Source organism: Oncorhynchus gorbuscha, unplaced genomic scaffold, assembly GCF_021184085.1.
Source record: "Oncorhynchus gorbuscha isolate QuinsamMale2020 ecotype Even-year unplaced genomic scaffold, OgorEven_v1.0 Un_scaffold_1800, whole genome shotgun sequence".
Taxonomy (NCBI): domain Eukaryota; kingdom Metazoa; phylum Chordata; class Actinopteri; order Salmoniformes; family Salmonidae; genus Oncorhynchus; species Oncorhynchus gorbuscha.
The window spans coordinates 31,064-46,073 of record NW_025746478.1 but is presented as its reverse complement, the minus strand read 5'-3'; the positions used below and the strand labels follow the sequence as shown (position 1 = coordinate 46,073).

Genomic DNA, 15,010 nt, shown 5'->3' with positions numbered 1-15,010 from the left:
TACGTGACTGACCATTGTTTCGTATTGTCATGTTCTCTCTGTCCTGTCTGCTCCCTCCTGGTCTTGTTTCTTTCCTCTTAAATGTTGCTTCCTGTGCGAAGGTTGCTGAGGTCTGGGGAGGAGGTTGGCTGGGGCAAATTGTAAGTGTGAACACGTAAACCCTCATCAATTTGGGGCACAGAGGCTGTGTCAATTTGGGACGCAGAGGCCTGTGTCAATTTGGGACGCAGAGGCCTGTGTCAATTTGGGACGCAGAGGCCTGTGTCAATTTGGGACGCAGAGGCCTGTGTCAATTTGGGACGCAGAGGCCTGTGTCAATTTGGGACGCAGAGGCCTGTGTCAATTTGGGACGCAGAGGCCTGTGTCAATTTGGGACGCGGGAGGCTGGTATGTTGTTCCGGGGTCCTTGTTGGTCCCCGGTTTTATGGGGGGGAATGTGACGACCCTCCCACTCTGTCTGCCGTATTCTGTCGTTGTTCTTGTTTCCTTATTAGGATGCCGGTGGGCGGAGTTGAGAGGGTCGTCAGCTACATGGGAAACACCTGGGCCAGGTGTCTCCCAGGATAAATAGACCTCTTCCACATTCATGGAGGAGACTCTCTCCATGCAGACACCCGTTGTAGATTGTGTTGTGGTTCTTGGTGGCTGTTTGTTTGTTTGCTTTGGCACCTTTCATCACCCTGCATTATCACATTCATGCATGCAAAACACTCACTTACACTACTGATTACTGATTACACACACCATTGTATATTACACTTAGTTACTTATTTAATAAATATAGATTTTGCTACTCCTTATCTCCACGTTGTCTCCCTTTGTTACGGGCTTTGAGCCGGTTCGTGACACTAATCAATGCAACACTGAATACATTTACATGAACACCAATAGAAGCGAAACAGACACTCGAGTATTCTGTTTCCTAATTATACCACTGGATACTTTAACCCCTAACTTCTGATTATCATGTCAGACATTTTGTAGGTCTTTGGTAGGTCACATAATCATTTCTGACATTGTACAAACACACACACACACACACACACACACACGCACCAAGTCCAAGTGGAGTCTTGATCGAGGCTGTTTGGGTGATATAATCAACTCCAAGTGGAGTCTTGACCGAGGCTGTTTGGGTGATATAATCAACTCCAAGTGGAGTCTTGACCGAGGCTGTTTGGGTGATATAAACAAGTCCAAGTGGAGTCTTGATCAAGGCTGTTTGGGTGATATAATCAACTCCAAGTGGAGTCTTGACCGAGGCTGTTTGGGTGATATAAACAAGTCCAAGTGGAGTCTTGACCGAGGCTGTTTGGGTTATTGCTGTTTTTGTCTGTAATCACACTGACATCAATTCCCTCTGCTCTATGCCATTCTAACACAGCCACCAAACACGTTAGTACACTCTGGTACACTACAACACGCTAGTACACTCTGGTACACTCCAACACGTTAGTACACTCCAACACGTTAGTACACTCTGGTACACTCCAACACGTTAGTACACTCCAATACGTTAGTATACTCTGGTACACTCCAACACGTTAGTACACTCCAACACGTTAGTATACTCTGGTACACTCCAACACGTTAGTACACTCTGGTACACTCCAACACGTTAGTACACTCCAACACGTTAGTACACTCTGGTACACTCCAACACGTTAGTACACTCCAACATGCTAGTACACTCTGGTACACTCCAACACGTTAGTACACTCCAACATGCTAGTACACTCTGGTACACTCCAACACGTTAGTATACTCTGGTACACTCCAACACGTTAGTACACTCTGGTACACTACAACACGCTAGTACACTCTGGTACACTCCAACACGTTAGTACACTCCAACACGTTAGTACACTCTGGTACACTCCAACACGTTAGTACACTCCAACACGTTAGTATACTCTGGTACACTCCAACACGTTAGTACACTCCAACACGTTAGTATACTCTGGTACACTCCAACACGTTAGTACACTCTGGTACACTCCAACACGTTAGTACACTCTGGTACACTCCAACACGTTAGTACACTCCAACACGTTAGTACACTCTGGTACACTCCAACACGTTAGTACACTCCAACACGTTAGTATACTCTGGTACACTCCAACACATTAGTACACTCTGGTACACTCCAACACGTTAGTACACTCCAACACGTTAGTACACTCTGGTACACTCCAACACGTTAGTACACTCCAACATGCTAGTACACTCTGGTACACTCCAACACGTTAGTACACTCCAACATGCTAGTACACTCTGGTACACTCCAACACGTTAGTATACTCTGGTACACTCCAACACGTTAGTACACTCCAACACATTAGTATACTCTGGTACACTCCAACACGTTAGTATACTCTGGTACACTCCAACACGTTAGTACACTCTAGTACACTCCAACAAATTAGTACACTCTGGTACACTCCAACACGTTAGTATACTCTGGTACACTCCAACACGTTAGTACACTCTGGTACACTCCAACACGTTAGTACACTCTGGTACACTCCAACACGTTAGTACACTCTAGTACACTCCAACAAATTAGTACACTCTGGTACACTCCAACACGTTAGTATACTCTGGTACACTCCAACACGTTAGTACACTCTGGTACACTCCAACACGCTAGTACACTCTGGTACACTACAACACGCTAGTACACTCTGGTACACTCCAACATGCTAGTTCACTCTGGTACACTCCAACACGCTAGTTCACTCTGGTACACTCCAATACCTGAGTACACTACCTGAGACCAGGGTTACTGACAGAGAGGTAAATACCTGAGACCAGGGTTACTGACAGAGAGGTAATACCTGAGACCAGGGTTACTGACAGAGAGGTAATACCTGAGACCAGGGTTACTGACAGAGAGGTAATACCTGAGACCAGGGTAACTGACAGAGAGGTAAATACCTGAGACCAGGGTTACTGACAGAGAGGTAATACCTGAGACCAGGGTTACTGACAGAGAGGTAATACCTGAGACCAGGGTTACTGACAGAGAGGTAATACCTGAGACCAGGGTAACTGACAGAGAGGTAATACCTGAGACCAGGGTAACTGACAGAGAGGTAAATACCTGAGACCAGGGTTACTGACAGAGAGGTACATACCTGAGACCAGGGTTACTGACAGAGAGGTAATACCTGAGACCAGGGTTACTGACAGAGAGGTAATACCTGAGACCAGGGTAACTGACAGAGAGGTAAATACCTGAGACCAGGGTTACTGACAGAGAGGTAATACCTGAGACCAGGGTTACTGACAGAGAGGTAATACCTGAGACCAGGGTTACTGACAGAGAGGTAATACCTGAGACCAGGGTTACTGACAGAGAGGTAATACCTGAGACCAGGGTAACTGACAGAGAGGTAATACCTGAGACCAGGGTTACTGACAGAGAGGTAAATACCTGAGACCAGGGTTACTGACAGAGAGGTAATACCTGAGACCAGGGTAACTGACAGAGAGGTAATACCTGAGACCAGGCTTACTGACAGAGAGGTAATACCTGAGACCAGGGTTACTGACAGAGAGGTACATACCTGAGACCAGGGTAACTGACAGAGAGGTAATACCTGAGACCAGGGTTACTGACAGAGAGGTAATACCTGAGACCAGGGTTACTGACAAGGGAGCTGAGTGAATGACACAGGAGATTCTTTATCTAGGCCTATTTACTTTGGCTGGATTTGACTGTTGATGATTTCTCTCTTTGGTTCTTCCTATTTACTTTTTTAAAAGACATATTATACTGTAATCCAACATGTTAGTATAGTTTAGCCACAGGGAGGGTTTACATTTATTTTTGTTTTCCAGAAACCCCAGTTGGAGTATTCCTGGATTTCCTTCTTCCTGTATGTTTTGTTTTTATTTGACCAGTGTTTTGCATGTCTCTACGAAGAAGAACTAATTCAAAATAACTGACAGATGCCTTTCATCCTTCCACTGTGACATCACCACGTTATGAGGTCACAGAGCAGGAAGTGCTATATAACTCCTGTCTCCGAGGGGGACAGGGCCACTAGGAGGGAGAGGGAGAGCTGACAGCAATATCAACAACAACATCGACAACAACAAACATCAGGTATGAGGATTTCTTTCTTAATAACTCTATATGTCTACTTTTGTAAAGAGTAAAGTACACGACAGTAAGTAACATTATTGTGTATTTTTATTTAGTAAACATTAATGTGTGTTGTTATTTAGTAAACTTAAATGTGTGTTGTTATTTAGTAAACATTAATGTGTATTTTTATTTAGTAAACTTAAATGTGTGTTGTTATTTAGTAAACTTAAATGTGTGTTGTTATTTAGTAAACTTAAATGTGTATTTTTATTTACTAAACATAAATGTGTGTTGTTATTTAGTAAACTTAAATGTGTGTTGTTATTTAGTAAACTTAAATGTGTATTTTTATTTACTAAACATAAATGTGTGTTGTTATTTACTAAACATAAATGTGTGTTGTTATTTACTAAACATAAATGTGTGTTGTTATTTACTAAACATAAATGTGTGTTGTTATTTACTAAACATAAATGTGTGTTGTTATTTACTAAACATAAATGTGTGTTGTTATTTACTAAACATAAATGTGTGTTGTTATTTACTAAACATAAATGTGTGTTGTTATTTACTAAACATAAATGTGTGTTGTTATTTACTAAACATAAATGTGTGTTGTTATTTACTAAACATAAATGTGTATTGTTATTTACTAAACATAAATGTGTATTGTTATTTACTAAACATAAATGTGTATTTTTATTTACTAAACATAAATGTGTGTTGTTATTTACTAAACATAAATGTGTGTTGTTATTTACTAAACATAAATGTGTGTTGTTATTTACTAAACATAAATGTGTGTTGTTATTTACTAAACATAAATGTGTGTTGTTATTTACTAAACATAAATGTGTATTTTTATTTACTAAACATAAATGTGTGTTGTTATTTACTAAACATAAATGTGTGTTGTTATTTACTAAACATAAATGTGTGTTGTTATTTACTAAACATTAATGTGTGTTGTTATTTACTAAACATAAATGTGTGTTGTTATTTACTAAACATTAATGTGTGTTGTTATTTACTAAACATAAATGTGTGTTGTTATTTACTAAACATAAATGTGTGTTGTTATTTACTAAACATTAATGTGTGTTGTTATTTTCTAAACATTAATGTGTGTTGTTATTTACTAAACATTAATGTGTGTTGTTATTTACTAAACATAAATGTGTGTTGTTATTTACTAAACATTAATGTGTGTTGTTATTTACTAAACATTAATGTGTGTTGTTATTTAGTAAACATAAATGTGTATTGTTATTTACTAAACATTAATGTGTGTTGTTATTTACTAAACATTAATGTGTGTTGTTATTTAGTAAACATAAATGTGTGTTGTTATTTACTAAACATTAATGTGTATTGTTATTTACTAAACATAAATGTGTGTTGTTATTTACTAAACATAAATGTGTGTTGTTATTTAGTAAACATTAATGTGTATTGTTATTTACTAAACATTAATGTGTGTTGTTATTTACTAAACATTAATGTGTGTTGTTATTTACTAAACATTAATGTGTGTTGTTATTTAGTAAACATTAATGTGTATTGTTATTTACTAAACATTAATGTGTGTTGTTATTTACTAAACATTAATGTGTGTTGTTATTTAGTAAACATAAATGTGTGTTGTTATTTACTAAACATTAATGTGTATTGTTATTTACTAAACATAAATGTGTGTTGTTATTTACTAAACATAAATGTGTGTTGTTATTTAGTAAACATTAATGTGTATTGTTATTTACTAAACATTAATGTGTGTTGTTATTTACTAAACATTAATGTGTGTTGTTATTTACTAAACATTAATGTGTGTTGTTATTTAGTAAACATTAATGTGTATTGTTATTTACTAAACATTAATGTGTGTTGTTATTTACTAAACATTAATGTGTGTTGTTATTTAGTAAACATAAATGTGTGTTGTTATTTACTAAACATTAATGTGTATTGTTATTTACTAAACATAAATGTGTGTTGTTATTTACTAAACATTAATGTGTATTGTTATTTACTAAACATAAATGTGTATTGTTATTTACTAAACATAAATGTGTGTTGTTATTTACTAAACATAAATGTGTGTTGTTATTTAGTAAACATTAATGTGTGTTGTTATTTAGTAAACATTAATGTGTATTGTTATTTACTAAACATTAATGTGTGTTGTTATTTACTAAACATTAATGTGTGTTGTTATTTAGTAAACATAAATGTGTGTTGTTATTTACTAAACATTAATGTGTATTGTTATTTACTAAACATAAATGTGTATTGTTATTTACTAAACATAAATGTGTGTTGTTATTTACTAAACATTAATGTGTATTGTTATTTACTAAACATAAATGTGTGTTGTTATTTACTAAACATAAATGTGTGTTGTTATTTACTAAACATAAATGTGTGTTGTTATTTACTAAACATAAATGTGTGTTGTTATTTACTAAACATTAATGTGTGTTGTTATTTACTAAACATTAATGTGTGTTGTTATTTACTAAACATTAATGTGTGTTGTTATTTACTAAACATTAATGTGTATTGTTATTTACTAAACATTAATGTGTGTTGTTATTTACTAAACATTAATGTGTGTTGTTATTTAGTAAATGTTGTAATGCTTATACATATATGTTTGAATAGAATGAAGCATGCGACCCATAAATACCAAATCTGAAGCATGCGACCCATAAATACCAAATCTGAAGCATGCGACCCATAAATACCAAATCTGAAGCATGCGACCCATAAATACCAAATCTGAAGCATGCGACCCATAAATACCAAATCTGAAGCATGCGACCCATAAATACCAAATCTGAAGCATGCGACCCATAAATACCAAATCTGAAGCATGCGACCCATAAATACCAAATCTGAAGCATGCGACCCATAAATACCAAATCTGAAGCATGCGACCCATAAATACCAAATCTGAAGCATGCGACCCATAAATACCAAATCTGAAGCATGCGACCCATAAATACCAAATCTGAAGCATGCGACCCATAAATACCAAATCTGAAGCATGCGACCCATAAATACCAAATCTGAAGCATGCGACCCATAAATACCAAATCTGAAGCATGCGACCCATAAATACCAAATCTGAAGCATGCGACCCATAAATACCAAATCTGAAGCATGCGACCCATAAATACCAAATCTGAAGCATGCGACCCATAAATACCAAATCTGAAGCATGCGACCCATAAATACCAAATCTGAAGCATGCGACCCATAAATACCAAATCTGAAGCATGCGACCCATAAATACCAAATCTGAAGCATGCGACCCATAAATACCAAATCTGAAGCATGCGACCCATAAATACCAAATCTGAAGCATGCGACCCATAAATACCAAATCTGAAGCATGCGACCCATAAATACCAAATCTGAAGCATGCGACCCATAAATACCAAATCTGAAGCATGCGACCCATAAATACCAAATCTGAAGCATGCGACCCATAAATACCAGATCTGAAGCATGCGACCCCCATAAATACCAAATCTGAAGCATGCGACCCATAAATACCAAATCTGAAGCATGCGACCCATAAATACCAAATCTGAAGCATGCGACCCATAAATACCAAATCTGAAGCATGCGACCCATAAATACCAAATCTGAAGCATGCGACCCATAAATACCAAATCTGAAGCATGCGACCCATAAATACCAAATCTGAAGCATGCGACCCATAAATACCAAATCTGAAGCATGCGACCCATAAATACCAAATCTGAAGCATGCGACCCATAAATACCAAATCTGAAGCATGCGACCCATAAATACCAAATCTGAAGCATGCGACCCATAAATACCAAATCTGAAGCATGCGACCCATAAATACCAAATCTGAAGCATGCGACCCATAAATACCAAATCTGAAGCATGCGACCCATAAATACCAAATCTGAAGCATGATCTGACCCATAAATACCAAATCTGAAGCATGCGACCCATAAATACCAAATCTGAAGCATGCGACCCATAAATACCAAATCTGAAGCATGCGACCCATAAATACCAAATCTGAAGCATGCGACCCATAAATACCAAATCTGAAGCATGCGACCCATAAATACCAAATCTGAAGCATGCGACCCATAAATACCAAATCTGAAGCATGCGACCCATAAATACCAAATCTGAAGCATGCGACCCATAAATACCAAATCTGAAGCATGCGACCCATAAATACCAAATCTGAAGCATGCGACCCATAAATACCAAATCTGAAGCATGCGACCCATAAATACCAAATCTGAAGCATGCGACCCATAAATACCAAATCTGAAGCATGCGACCCATAAATACCAAATCTGAAGCATGCGACCCATAAATACCAAATCTGAAGCATGCGACCCATAAAGTCTAAACCACCCATAAATACCAAATCTGAAGCATGCGACCCATAAATACCAAATCTGAAGCATGCGACCCATAAATACCAAATCTGAAGCATGCGACCCATAAAGTCTAAACCACCCATAAATACCAAATCTGAAGCATGCCACCCATAAAGTCTAAACCACCCATAAATACCAAATCTGAAGCATGCGACCCATAAATACCAAATCTGAAGCATGCGACCCATAAAGTCTAAACCACCCATAAATACCAAATCTGAAGCATGCGACCCATAAATACCAAATCTGAAGCATGCGACCCATAAATACCAAATCTGAAGCATGCGACCCATAAAGTCTAAACCACCCATAAATACCAAATCTGAAGCATGCCACCCATAAAGTCTAAACCACCCATAAATACCAAATCTGAAGCATGCGACCCATAAAGTCTAAACCACCCATAAATACCAAACCTGAAGCATGCGCCCCATAAATACCAAATCTGAAGCATGCGACCCATAAATACCAAATCTGAAGCATGCGACCCATAAATACCAAATCTGAAGCATGCCACCCATAAAGTCTAAACCACCCATAAATACCAAATCTGAAGCATGCCACCCATAAAGTCTAAACCACCCATAAATACCAAATCTGAAGCATGCGACCCATAAATACCAAATCTGAAGCATGCGACCCATAAATACCAAATCTGAAGCATGCGACCCATAAATACCAGATCTGAAGCATGCGACCCATAAATACCAAATCTGAAGCATGCGACCCATAAATACCAAATCTGAAGCATGCGACCCATAAATACCAAATCTGAAGCATGCGACCCATAAATACCAAATCTGAAGCATGCGACCCATAAATACCAAATCTGAAGCATGCGACCCATAAATACCAAATCTGAAGCATGCGACCCATAAATACCAGATCTGAAGCATGCGACCCATAAATACCAAATCTGAAGCATGCGACCCATAAATACCAGATCTGAAGCATGCGACCCATAAATACCAAATCTGAAGCATGCGACCCATAAATACCAAATCTGAAGCATGCGACCCATAAATACCAAATCTGAAGCATGCGACCCATAAATACCAGATCTGAAGCATGCGACCCATAAATACCAAATCTGAAGCATGCGACCCATAAATACCAAATCTGAAGCATGCGACCCATAAATACCAAATCTGAAGCATGCGACCCATAAATACCAAATCTGAAGCATGCGACCCATAAATACCAAATCTGAAGCATGCGACCCATAAATACCAAATCTGAAGCATGCGACCCATAAATACCAAATCTGAAGCATGCGACCCATAAATACCAAATCTGAAGCATGCGACCCATAAAGTCTAAACCACCCATAAATACCAAATCTGAAGCATGCGACCCATAAATACCAAATCTGAAGCATGCGACCCATAAATACCAAATCTGAAGCATGCGACCCATAAATACCAAATCTGAAGCATGCGACCCATAAATACCAAATCTGAAGCATGCGACCCATAAATACCAAATCTGAAGCATGCGACCCATAAATACCAAATCTGAAGCATGCGACCCATAAATACCAAATCTGAAGCATGCGACCCATAAATACCAAATCTGAAGCATGCGACCCATAAAGTCTAAACCACCCATAAATACCAAATCTGAAGCATGCGACCCATAAATACCAAATCTGAAGCATGCGACCCATAAATACCAAATCTGAAGCATGCGACCCATAAAGTCTAAACCACCCATAAATACCAAATCTGAAGCATGCCACCCATAAAGTCTAAACCACCCATAAATACCAAATCTGAAGCATGCGACCCATAAATACCAAATCTGAAGCATGCGACCCATAAAGTCTAAACCACCCATAAATACCAAATCTGAAGCATGCGACCCATAAATACCAAATCTGAAGCATGCGACCCATAAATACCAAATCTGAAGCATGCGACCCATAAAGTCTAAACCACCCATAAATACCAAATCTGAAGCATGCCACCCATAAAGTCTAAACCACCCATAAATACCAAATCTGAAGCATGCGACCCATAAAGTCTAAACCACCCATGAATACCAAACCTGAAGCATGCGCCCCATAAATACCAAATCTGAAGCATGCGACCCATAAATACCAAATCTGAAGCATGCGACCCATAAATACCAAATCTGAAGCATGCGACCCATAAATACCATATCTGAAGCATGCGACCCATAAAGTCTAAACCACCCATAAATACCAAATCTGAAGCATGCGACCCATAAATACCAAATCTGAAGCATGCGACCCATAAATACCAAATCTGAAGCATGCGACCCATAAAGTCTAAACCACCCATAAATACCAAATCTGAAGCATGCGACCCATAAATACCAAATCTGAAGCATGCGACCCATAAATACCAAATCTGAAGCATGCGACCCATAAATACCAAATCTGAAGCATGCGACCCATAAATACCAAATCTGAAGCATGCGACCCATAAAGTCTAAACCACCCATAAATACCAAATCTGAAGCATGCGACCCATAAAGTCTAAACCACCCATAAATACCAAATCTGAAGCATGCGACCCATAAAGTCCAAACCACCCATAAATACCAAATCTGAAGCATGCGACCCATAAATACCAAACCTGAAGCATGCGACCCATAAAGTCTAAACCACCCATAAATACCTAACCTGAAGCATGCGACCCATGAAGTCTAAACCACCCATAAATACCAAACCTGACCCATGCTGCTGGTAGAAGTTCAAGTTTAGTTGTTGGGATGTGTTTACCAGACTGTTATCTCTCTCCAGGGATGGGCCACTCTCTGTTTCTCCTGTTCTACTCAGGTTGGTGTTCATGTGTGTGTGTGTGTGTGTGTGTGTGTGTGTGTGTGTGTGTGTGTGTGTGTGTGTGTGTGTGTGTGTGTGTGTGTGTGTGTGTGTGTGTGTGTGTGTGTGTGTGTGTGTGTGAGCTCGTTTTACATGGCTGTTAGCACTCGAGTTGTATTTCTGGAGCCTGGCCGGCGAACGCTGAATGCCCCGATCAAAACCGGTGGCTTGGTGGGTTATGAGGGGAAGAAAAAAAACTATAATAAAATGTTCTGCTCCGTGATGAAGCATTTCAACAGTGACAGATGGAACATGGTGCATTCTGGAAAAGCAGATCTTTTCATTTGTCTGAAAATGTTTCCTTGTTCGTTGTGTTTTAGTTAGTGACGATATTCACCGTCCCCCAGTTATACAGCACTCCTTTACAATGGTAAACTCTTCCTTCATCTCTCACATAGTCCACCGTCCCCCAGTTATACAGCAGTCCTTTACAATGGTAAACTCTTCCTTCATCTCTCACATAGTTCACCGTCCCCCAGTTATACAGCAGTCCTTTACAATGGTAAACATCTCTCACATAGTTCACCGTCCCCCAGTTATACAGCACTCCTTTACAATGGTAAACATCACTCACATAGTCCACCGTGCCCTGGCTGCGTAAAACGAGCTCGACCAGTCTGTCTGTCTGTCTGTCTGTCTGTCTGTCTGTCTGTCTGTCTGTCTGTCTGTCTGTCTGTCTGTCTGTCTGTCTGTCTGTCTGTCTGTCTGTCTGTCTGTCTGTCTGTCTGTCTGTCTGTCTGTCTGTCTGTCTGTCTGTCTGTCTGTCTGTCTGTCTGTCTGTCTGTCTGTCTGTCTGTCTGTCTGTCTGTCTGTCTGTCTGTCTGTCTGTCTGTCTGTCTGTCTGTCTGTCTGTCTGTCTGTCTGTCTGTCTGTCTGTCTGTCTGTCTGTCACCATTATCATTGATGTCAACAGTTAGTGTGTGTGTGTGTGTGTGTGTGTCTGTCTGTCTGTTACCATTATCATTGATGTCAACAGTTAGTGTGTGTGTGTGTGTGTGTGTGTGTGTGTGTGTGTGTGTGTGTGTGTGTGTGTGTGTGTGTGTGTGTGTGTGTGTGTGTGTGTGTGTGTGTGTGTGTGTGTGTGTGTGTGTGTGTGTGTGTGTGTGTGTGTGTGTGTGTGTGTGTCTGTCTGTCTGTCTGTCTGTCTGTCTGTCTGTCTGTCTGTCTGTCTGTCTGTCTGTCTGTCTGTATGTTACCATTATCATTGATGTCAACAGTTTGTGTGTGTGTGTGTGTGTGTGTGTGTGTGTGTGTGTGTGTGTGTGTGTGTGTGTGTGTGTGTGTGTGTGTGTGTGTGTGTGTGTGTGTGTGTGTGTGTGTGTGTGTGTGTGTGTGTGTGTGTGTGTGTGTGTGTGTGTGTGTGTGTGTGTGGGCTGTCCATCCTCCTCTCATAGTGTTGGTTTGTTCTCCACAGGGCTGTCCATCCTCCTCTCATAGTGTTGGTTTGTTCTCCACAGGGCTGTCCATCCTCCTCTCATAATGTTGGTTTGTTCTCCACAGGGCTGTCCATCCTCCTCTCATAATGTTGGTTTGTTCTCCACAGGGCTGTCCATCCTCCTCTCATAGTGTTGGTTTGTTTTCCACAGGGCCTCCTCTCATAGTGTTGGTTTGTTCTCCACAGGGCTGTCCATCCTCCTCTCATAATGTTGGTTTGTTCTCCACAGGGCTGTCCATCCTCCTCTCATAGTGTTGGTTTGTTCTCCACAGGGCTGTCCATCCTCCCCTCATAGTGTTGGTTTGTTCTCCACAGGGCTGTCCATCCTCCTCTCATAGTGTTGGTTTGTTCTCCACAGGGCTGTCCATCCTCCTCTCATAGTGTTGGTTTGTTCTCCACAGGGCTGTCCATCCTCCTCTCATAATGTTGGTTTGTTCTCCACAGGGCTGTCCATCCTCCTCTCATAATGTTGGTTTGTTCTCCACAGGGCTGTCCATCCTCCTCTCATAGTGTTGGTTTGTTTTCCACAGGGCCTCCTCTCATAGTGTTGGTTTGTTCTCCACAGGGCTGTCCATCCTCCTCTCATAATGTTGGTTTGTTCTCCACAGGGCTGTCCATCCTCCTCTCATAGTGTTGGTTTGTTCTCCACAGGGCTGTCCATCCTCCCCTCATAGTGTTGGTTTGTTCTCCACAGGGCTGTCCATCCTCCTCTCATAATGTTGGTTTGTTCTCCACAGGGCTGTCCATCCTCCTCTCATAATGTTGGTTTGTTCTCCACAGGGCTGTCCATCCTCCTCTCATAGTGTTGGTTTGTTTTCCACAGGGCCTCCTCTCATAGTGTTGGTTTGTTCTCCACAGGGCTGTCCATCCTCCTCTCATAATGTTGGTTTGTTCTCCACAGGGCTGTCCATCCTCCCCTCATGCCTCTCTCATCAGTTCCACTTTGTGAAAATCAATAAAACCTGGACTGAAGCTCAGAGTTACTGCAGACAGAACCACACTGACCTGGCCTCCATAGACGACATGGCAGATATGAACAGGCTCCAAAAGACAGTACAGGCTGAGTTATTAACTGTACCAGCCTGGATAGGGTTGTATAACACCAGCTGGAGGTGGTCTCTGGAAGACACAGAATTAGGGACGGAGAGGTTTTGGGACAAAAACCAACCAGATAATGGAAACAACAATGAGTCCTGTGTGTGGATGCGAAATGGGCTTTGGCATGATGCGAACTGTGGTGAACCACATCATTTTGTCTGCTATGGTGAGTTCCCCTGTCAGTCATCTCCCTGTCAGTCATCTCCCCTGTCAGTCATCTCCCTGTCAGTCATCTCCCTGTCAGTCATCTCCGTCAGTCATCTCCCCTGTCTGTCATCTCCCCTGTCTGTCATCTCCCTGTCAGTCATCTCCCCTGTCAGTCATCTCCCTGTCAGTCATCTCCCCTGTCAGTCATCTCCCCTGTCAGTCATCTCCCCTGTCAGTCATCTCCCCTGTCAGTCATCTCTCCTGTCAGTCATCTCCCCTGTCAGTCATCTCCCCTGTCAGTCATCTCCCCTGTCAGTCATCTTCCCTGTCAGTCATCTTCCCTGTCAGTCAGCTCCCTGTCAGTCAGCTCCCTGTCAGTCAGCTCCCAGTCAGTCATCTCCCAGTCAGTCATCTCTCCTGTCAGTCATCTCTCCTGTCAGTCATCTTCCCTGTCAGTCATCTTCCCTGTCAGTCATCTTCCTGTCAGTCATCTCTCCTGTCAGTCATCTCTCCTGTCAGTCATCTTCCTGTCAGTCATCTTCCCTGTCAGTCATCTCCCTGTCAGTCATCTCCCTGTCAGTCATCTCCCTGTCAGTCATCTCCCCTGTCAGTCATCTCCCTGTCAGTCATCTCCCCCGTCAGTCATCTCCCCCGTCAGTCATCTTCCTGTCAGTCATCTCCCTGTCAGTCATCTTCACTGTCAGTCATCTCCCCTGTCAGTCATCTCCCCTGTCAGTCATCTCCCCTGTCAGTCATCTCCCCTGTCAGTCATCTTCCTGTCAGTCATCTTCCTGTCAGTCATCTTCCTGTCAGTCATCTCCCTGTCAGTCAACCTTTTCACTCTCTTTCCTTCCATCTTTCTGTTTGTCAACCAGTCAAACACCAAAGAGTTTGGATTCAGTCAACAGATTGATATTTAATTTATTATTATTAATTCTACCGGTTTATTTCCAGAC

At 40.9% G+C, this 15,010-nt stretch overlaps 1 long non-coding RNA gene across 1 annotated transcript; it reads left to right on the top strand.

Annotated features, from left to right (window-relative positions):
* Positions 1 to 4,079: 4,079 nt before the first annotated feature.
* Positions 4,080 to 14,067, top strand: LOC124024239. Its single transcript, XR_006836970.1, has 3 exons — positions 4,080 to 4,111; positions 11,297 to 11,332; positions 13,711 to 14,067. It is a non-coding gene; the product is annotated as an uncharacterized LOC124024239 (long non-coding RNA).
* Positions 14,068 to 15,010: the final 943 nt, after the last annotated feature.